General features: G+C 42.8%; 1 pseudogene; it reads right to left on the bottom strand.

Moving 5' to 3' along the window:
• Positions 1-8,202: 8,202 nt before the first annotated feature.
• Positions 8,203-8,620, bottom strand: LOC114210147 (histone H3.3A-like; annotated as a pseudogene).
• Positions 8,621-8,895: the final 275 nt, after the last annotated feature.

The raw sequence follows: 8,895 nt of genomic DNA, 5'->3' as shown, positions 1-8,895 counted from the left end.
CATAGTAAACTTCAAAAGTTTTCTAGCCCCCTCGATGCCATTGATGGTTATGGAGGGCAAACAGTTATGGTTAGGAAGGTCTTTTTGACACTGCAAAGTAAGTATTCCCCCCGTAAGAATATAAAGTTTTTCTTTGTTCAATACCAGAGAAGATATTAGGCAGTGATATACTACCAGGTCAAACTCTGCAGATTCTATTGTTGAATTTTTCCTGGTTAGAGTAATCAAACTAATGCTAAGGGGAAATGCCAACTGGGAACCAGTAAGGTTTACTGGTGTGGTTCAGTATGGCCAGTAAAAAAGCCAGACAGCTCTTGGCAGATGACCATAGACTACAGACAATTGAACAAGGTAGTGCTCCCCATCCATGTGCCTGTGCCTAACATTGCCACCATCTTAGATACCTTGGCCATGGTCCTAGGAATGTATCATGCTGTACTGGGCTTAGCACATTTTTTTTTTTTTTCCGGTATACCCATGGCCACTGAATTACAAGATTAATTTGCTTTAATATGGGAGAGACAACAACGGACTTATCAAGTGCTTCCTCAAGTCCACCTGCCTGGCTCCACAATATGTCATAGGATGGTAACACGAGATCTGTTATTGTTCTCCTTTCCCACATCAATCAAATGGGCCCATTACATTGATAACATAATGTTAACATGTGAAGACTCACCTCTCCTGTAGGGCATTTTGCAAACTTTGCTGGAACATCTTCGAGGGAGAGGATAAATATTAAATCCACAGAAAATTCAAGGCCTGGGGACCACTGTAATATTTTGGGGAGTCATTTGATCAGGTAAGATGTGCATTGTCCCCAAAACTGTGATTGATAAAATGCAAGCCCATTTAACCCCTAAGAACATGAAAGAGATGCAAGCCTTTGTACAAATTTTGAGGTTTTGGAGGATTTTTATTCCCCGTCTGACATAGTGCCTCTGTCCCATGTGCTGCCAGGTAAGGAGATGGCACATATGGAACTGGGGATTAGAGCAGCAAGCTGACTTTGAGATGGCAAAAATACTAATGAAACAGACTGAAACTCTGAGCAATTCTCCCAAAGCAGGGCTACCATAAGAGTCAGATGTATCTGTGACTTCAGAAGGTATGAATTGGACACTGTGGCAGAAACAAACAAAAGGAGAGAATACCCCAAGGATTTTGGTCCCAGCTCTGGAAAGGGACAGAAACCCGATATACCCCCATAAAGCAACAGCTCCTAGCGGTGTCCATAGCACTTCCTCATGTAGAGCCTCTCACGGAGGTACTGCATAGTATGGTAAGGACTTCCCTGCTCTGAAGGGGTAAATTGAGAATATGTTCCATCCACCCACCTCTGCCATGGCTCAAACTGCCACTTTCACTATGTGGCATGCTTATTTGCAGCAAAGGAGAACCCTGTCCACCAGCCCACTGTCTCTGGAACGCTCCTAGGCCCTGTAGAGTATGCAGATCCTCCAAATACCTCCACCTCTATTCCTATGGTGGCCCCTGTAGACTATAGAGAAGAAATGAGGAAATTCCCATTGATACCTAGTATATGGATAGATCTAATCAAGCAATTGGCCACATGGATTGTAATTGTTGTTCAGCCCAACACTGATGCCATCTGGATTGAAACAGAAACAAACTGCAGCGGCCAGTGGGCTGAACTCAGAGCTCTTTGGCTGGTGATCACTCATGAGCTCTGGCTGTAATGCCTTGCAATGACAATTGGGCTGTTCTAAAGGGATTAACCCTTTGGCTTGGACAACGGGAAGCTGAGGGGTGGACGATCATGAATAAGCCCCGGTGAGATCATGAGATAGAGAAAGGCATTTGGGTCTGCCTGCAAGAGCGTGAGGCAGTCTTCCCTGTCTTCTACATCATAAAGCACTGACACCCCCTGCTAACCAGAAAGCTGTTGCCCTGGCTTGGGTTAAAAACCCTAGCAGCTGACCCCTCAGTAGATACATTAAATTGGCTGTGTAAAAAGAGGAACTACCATAGCACCCACGTGGGATGGCATATTGCCAAGGATGCTGGATTGCCCTTGAAATACAGTGATTTTTGTTAATGCAGTAACAGCATGCCCTACATATTCTAAACAGCACCCAAAGCGACTGCCAGTGGAATCTGGGGCCATCCACTGATGTTCCCAACTGATGAGGAATTGGCAAATTGATCATACTGACCCCTTCCCTCTGAGTCAAGATTCTAAATATACTTTGGTTTGTGTGGATACTGTATCTGGCTTAACTCAAGATTTTCACTGTCACTGTGCAAACCAGGCTGCCACCATCAGGGGATTAAAGAAGCTGAATTCTATGTATGGATATTCTGATCAGATAAACAGTGATTGGGAGTCACATTTCGGAGGTCATAATATGCAAGACTGGGCAATAGAACATGACATCGGATGAAGGTTCTATCTCCCCTCTAACCCACAAATGGCAAGGTTAATGGAAAGGAAAAATGGAGTATTAAAGCAACAGATTAAATGACTAACAAGTGAAACCACCTTGGTGGAATGGACTGAAGTACTGTCCCAGGCTTTAATATATTTAAAATACATTTGGATAAATCAGGCCTGTTGCCTCATATACCAGACTGGGGATCCCTGCTGAAACATCCAATACCTTTAAAAGTATGGAAATCATGGGAAATGGCCATTGCTCCAACTCTCACTTGTGGATCAACATGCTAAGCTGCAGAGAACACTGAACCCCATCCTGCTGGGGAAAGGAATTATTTATTGGAATTTGCAATAGGACATCTTGTCAGGATATTACTTCATGCCCCTGGGTAGGGAGGAACTACTCAGTCTCCATTGGGATCCCATTGTCCTGCTGTAAGCAGGACATGATACCTGGAATGGAACACATACCACTGAAAGAGGGGAGAAGGTGGGGAGCCTGGTCTGGCATATCCTACCCCCAGTTTATCTCCTCACTTCTAATAGTGCTGCCTCTCCTGGCCAACTTGTATGCTATGCACAATCAGATCAAATTCCTAAAGCTGCAGCCACATTAACATCTGAGGATCAGGCCACAGGTGTAATTCTTATGGAAGGGAAAGACCTTCCCATAAAAGTTCCTACTAAATGTCTGTCTTTTGGACCTTAGATTTCTGCTGCTCCTATGGTGTCTCATTATAGGATGGACACCTGATGGAAATACCTTTCTACAATCAGTAAGCCCACTCCTGTACCCAACAAAGAAATCAATCCAACTATTAGGTATGTGGGCAGCTGCCCCTCTCTAGGTTGTCAGGATGACCATGATGGCTATCATCATCCAGGGAGGGGATTAAAAGGCTCTAAGGCAGCACATTAAGGAAAAACAAGCTAAGACTGGTACTCTTAATTCATCTGATATTACCAGTAGTGATACAAAAACCTGGCCAGGTTTATTAATGCTATTAATAACACTGGACATGGGTATTCTTTTTCTGTCAATCAAACTACACAGGGAGCCCATCAAACTGCTGGCCAGAAGGGTCCTAAAAATACCTCTATTAGAGACATGGGTGGCTATGCTCAAATTTGAGATGGGTTTATGTGCATTACCCCAAGTTATGGACATTTGAACACCCAGGCACCCTTAAACTGGGAACAGGAAAATTATTCAAAATAGAACTAACCCAATTGTACCAGAAACATGGGATGGGTATCACTGGAACTGTGTAGTCATTCAGTCACACACAAGGATAATGATTGGTTTAGCCCTAACTGGTTATACCTCCCAGGTATTTATTGGGTAAGCCCAAGTGGTTGTGAGGCACAAATCTTTGGCTGTGGCCTCCACCTGGGCTATTGGGCCTCTACACCCTGGGTTTTTCCTGGGCAGAGGGGAGAATCTGCCTCATGGTAACAATTGTCAACCACCCTCTTTTCAAGACCAGATGGGCATGCTGTATTTTCCACTGGTAAGATCAATGGCCTCCATGTCTGTTCCTTCCATTGGCTTGGAGGACATTATAGCACATATAGAAGCTCTTAACTAAAATTCACTCAGCAAGCTTTAAATGATAGCCAACAAAGCCTATCCTTACTGAATACTGAAGTGTCTCTTATGAGAAAAGCTGTTTTCCAAAATAGGATGGCCTTGGATATTATCATTGCCTCATGAGGAGGCACCTGTGCCATTACCCAAACAGAATGTTATATGTTTCTGCTTGATGAGTCTGCTAATGTAGCATCTTTATTAAATCACATAAAGACACAAATGAATATCCTGAGTGATTTGACCCACAACCTAGAGGACTTAAAATCAGTGGTTCAGATCATGGGGCTCTTGATAGAAAAAACTGTTAGTTATTTTGGAAATCTTTATCTTAATCTCTGTTTTCTGTTGCATGTCTATACTGTTGCTGCGCCATCTGCCTCCAAGGCAGCCAGTCACCCACCAAATAGGCCACCTCCGTGTTAGTGAAACACCTCATTGATCTCTCAGGGCACATTATGAAAGGAGGTGGGGGGGGTTGTCATATAAGAGTGTAAGAGATGAAGTGTTACAGGAGGTCATTAAGAGAATGTGATTGCCAGTTGGCCCCCCAAGCTGGACCTAGGCAATCAGAGGCTCCCCACCCCCTCCCATTTTTAGAATGTGAGTTTGAACTACCTCTCTGAGGCTAGAAACTGCCCCAAGGACTCAGCCTTGAGAGAGAAATGTGGTGTTGAGACCGTTTAGGTGGATGTGCCGTTGAACCCAGTTAAGGGCTCTATGTACACTTTTAAGATTCTGGTGGGTAGATTGAGAGATCTTACCTTGCTTCTGCTCAAAACAAAGCTCATGTGTAAGTTCCTTTGCTTATTAAAACTGACTCCTACCAATTTGGAGTGGTCTGCTTCTTTCTTCAGTCTTTCTTTGTCCTTTGTCTACGAGGGCCAGTTTGTGAACCAACAGGTTGGTAGCCAAGTATGTTGGTGACGTTGGTGAATCAGGGACTGCATTCTTTCTACTGACCCTTCTGTAGAGATAGCTGGTGATTTCAATGGACTGGGGCAAATGGACAATAAGCCACCTTTCCTGTTCAGCCATGATCTGCTGCTACCTTATGCCTTATAAACTCCCATACAGTCTTCACTATAATCTTCCAAGAAAAAGGAAATGTGATACCTTCCCCTCCAAGTATTCTCCCTAATTCTGGCCTAGCTGACTTCTTCTCATCCTTCAGGTCTCAGCTTAAATATTTGTCTCTCACAGAAGGCTTGTCAATTTTTCCTGCTTTCCAGTCTAAACCAGGTCCATAGACTGCTCAACATTCCAGTATTTTCTTTCTTTCACAGTTCTGCTGGTGGTTTGCTTATGCATGTTTATATGCCTCTCCTAGATTATAAGTCTGTGAAGGAAGAGTGCACATCCATTTGATTTACCACTGTTTTCCTAACCTTGCACTATGCCTGGCACATAGCAGTGCTCAATAACATGCTGAATAAATAAAGAGTAGCTATATCTATGAGATTGTTGAACAGTTCCTGAGTGTAGTTACATATTTCATCACCTCAAGTACCTCTTTTGAAACACTCATCTGAATCCATTTTGCAATTATATCATTATGCTTTCTAAGAGAGAAACATACTGCCTATCTTTAGCAGTGATATATGCTTCATATTCAGTGTGTATCAAAGGCTTTCCGAAGATTCTACAATATGACATCAGGATAGAAGGTATTGTACTGAGAGTGTTATCAACCTAGTAATTCCTACAATAGATATTTGCTGACAAGCTCAGCTTTTTAAATCATCCCTTTCATCTTATTATTTCCCTGCTCAAGAAGATACAATGAGTTTCTCTTGGGCAATCATATTAAATCATAACTCTGCAAGTGGGAGACTGGGGCAACTTCCCAGCTGCCTCACTTCTGTCTTTTAATAAATAAGGGGTGCAAGATCCAGAGAGGTCTAGAACTGGATAGTGGAGGGACCGAGAAACTTGTCTTGTCTTCCTGGCTTCTCAGGTTGTCTCTACTCTGATCCTGTTCTTCTGCCTAATTGTATTTTTCAACATATCCCCTATGCACTGGCCAGTCTGGTTTCTTTCTTTTTTTTTTTTAATTTAATTTTATTATGTTATGTTAGTCACCATACATTACATCATTAGTTTTTGACGTAGTGTTCCATGATTCATTGTTTGCGTATAACTCCCAGTGCTCCATGCAGTACGTGCCCTCTTTAATACCCATCACAAGGCTAACCCATCCCCCCAACCCCCTCCCCTCTAGAACCCTCAGTTTGTTTTTCAGAGTCCATAGTCTCTCATGATCCGTCTCCCGCTCCGATTTTCCCTTTATTTTTCCCTTCTTACTATCTTCTTCTTTTTTTTTTTTAACATATAATGTATTATTTGTTTCAGAGATACAGGTCTGTGATTCATCAGTCTTACACAAATCACAGTGCTCACCATAGCACATACCCTCCCCAATATCTATCACCTAGCCACCCCATCCCTCCCACCCCCACCACTCCAGCAACCCTCAGTTTGTTTCCTGAGATTAAGAATTCCTCGTATCAGTGAGATCATATGATACTTGTCGTTCTCTGATTGACTTATTTCGCTTAGCATAATACCCTCTAGTTCTATCCACGTCGTTGCAAATGGCAAGATTTCGTTTTTTTGATGGCTGCATAATATTCTCTTGTATATATATACCGCATCTTCTTTATCCATTCATCTGTTGATGGACATCTTGGCTCTTTCCATACTTGGGCTATTGTGGGCATTGCTGCTATAAACATTGGGGTGCATGTACCCCTTCGGATCACTACATTTGTATCTTTGGGGTAAATACCCACTAGTGCAATTGCTGGGTCATAGGGTAGCTCTATTTTCAAATTTTTGAGGAACCTCCATACTGTTTTCCAGAGTGGCGGCACCAGCTTGCATTCTTACCAACAGTGTAGGAGGGTTCCCCTTCCTCTCCAACCTCACCAACATCTGTCATTTCCTGACTTGTTAATTTTAGCCATTCTGACTGGTGTGAGGTGGTATCTCATTGAGGTTTTGATTTGGATTTCCCTGATGCCAAGGGATGTTGAGCACTTTTTCATGTGTCTGTGGGCCATTTGGATGTCTTCTTTGTAGAAATGTCTGTTCATGTCTTCTGCTCATTTCTTGATTGGATTATTTGTTCTTTGGGTGTTGAGTTTGATCAGTTCTTTATAGATTTTGGATACTAACCCTTTATCTGATATGTCATTTGCAAATATCTTCTCCCATTCTGTCAGTTGTCTTTTGATTTTGTGGCTGTTTCTTTTGCTGTGCAAAAGCTTTTTATCTTGATGAAATCCCAATAGTTCATTTTTGCCCTTGCTTCCCTTGCCTTTGACAATGTTTCTAGGAAGAAGTTGTTGTGGCTGAGGTCGAAGAGGTTGCTGCCTGTGTTCTCCTTTAGGATTCTGATGGACTCCTGTCTCACATTGAGGTCTTTCAACCATTTGGAGTCAATTTTTGTGTGTGGTGTAAGGAAATGGTCCAGTTTCATTCTTCTGCATGTGGCTGTCCAATTTTCCCAACACCATTTGTTGAAGAGACTATTTTCCATTGGACATTCTTTCCTGCTTTGTCGAAGATTAGTTGACCACAGAGTTGAGGGTCCATTTCTGGGCTCTCTATTCTGTTCCATTGATCTATGTGTCTGTTTTTGTGCCAGTACCATACTGTCTTGATAATGACAGCTTTGTAATAGAGCTGGAAGTCCGGAATTGTGATGCCGCCAGCTCTGCTTTTCTTTTTCAACATTCCTCTGGCTATTCAGGATCTTTTCTGGTTCCGTACAAATTTTAGGATTATTTGTTCCATTTCTTTGAAAAAAGTTCATGGTATTTTGATAGGGATTGCATTAAATGTGTAGATTGCTCTTGGTAGCACTGACATTTTTCACAATATTTGTTCTTCTAATCCATGAGCATGGAACATTTTTCCATTTCTTTGTGTCTTCCTCAATCTGAACTGCTGAAATGTGTTCACTGAAACGTTTTGACTGGCATTAATGCTTTATATTCCCGCATTTATATTAAAAATTCACACACAAATTGGCAATTGAAAACCTGCCAATACCTGAATTCTGTCCCCTAATTTTCCACTTGCAATCATATATTTAGGTACCTTTTGACCCCATGGGAAAAAAATCTCTAACGTTCAGAACTACCAATAACAGGAAGAAGAGAATTTTTTTTTCTTTTTTAAAGAATGAAATGTTTTCCAGTATAGTGGATTCTTAAGCACGTTCTTCACGTATGCAGCGCGCTAGCTGGATGTCTTCTGGCATAATTGTGACACATTTGGCGTGGATAGCACACAAAAGGTTGGTGTCTTCAAAGAAGCCCACAAGATAGGCCTCGCTTCCTTCCTGCAAAGCACCAACCAAAAGCTGCACTCTGGAAGCGCAGATCTGTTTTGAAGTCCTGAACAATTTCTCGCACCAGACGCTGGAAAGGAAGTTTGCGGATCAGAAGTTCAGTGGACTTCTGATAACGTCTGATTGCATGGAGTGCCACAGTCCTAGGCCTGTAACGCCGAGGTTTCTTCACCCCTCCAGTAGAGGGCGCACTCTTGCGAGCGGCTTTCGTAGCCAGTTCTTCCTCGGTGCTTTGATCACCGGTAGACTTGAGGGCAGTCCGCTTTGTAGGAGCCATGGTACAGAAACCTCCTCACTTACCCCCCTTCTCCTCTGGCTGGAGCTCGGCGAGCTAGAGGCAGTACTGGCGTTGGTGAGCGACAGTGGCGCAGCGGCGACTGCCAACACCCAGTCTGGTTTCTTGACAGAATAAATGTGCATATTGTTAATTGTGTGTTAGGCCTTCGTTATATTTGTAGTAACCTTCTGCTTGGGCTCCCTTTTTTGCTGCCATTATGAACTTCTTGAAGCAGAGCTCTGGCCATATCAGTACCTTGCTGGAAAATGTGGACG

This window comes from Eumetopias jubatus, unplaced genomic scaffold (genome assembly GCF_037043125.1).
Source record: "Eumetopias jubatus isolate StellerSeaLion01/CBP00866 unplaced genomic scaffold, mEumJub1_p1.0 scaffold_2, whole genome shotgun sequence".
NCBI lineage: Eukaryota > Metazoa > Chordata > Mammalia > Carnivora > Otariidae > Eumetopias > Eumetopias jubatus.
The sequence above is the reverse complement of the archived record's forward strand: the minus strand, read 5'-3'. Positions and strand labels throughout refer to the sequence as shown.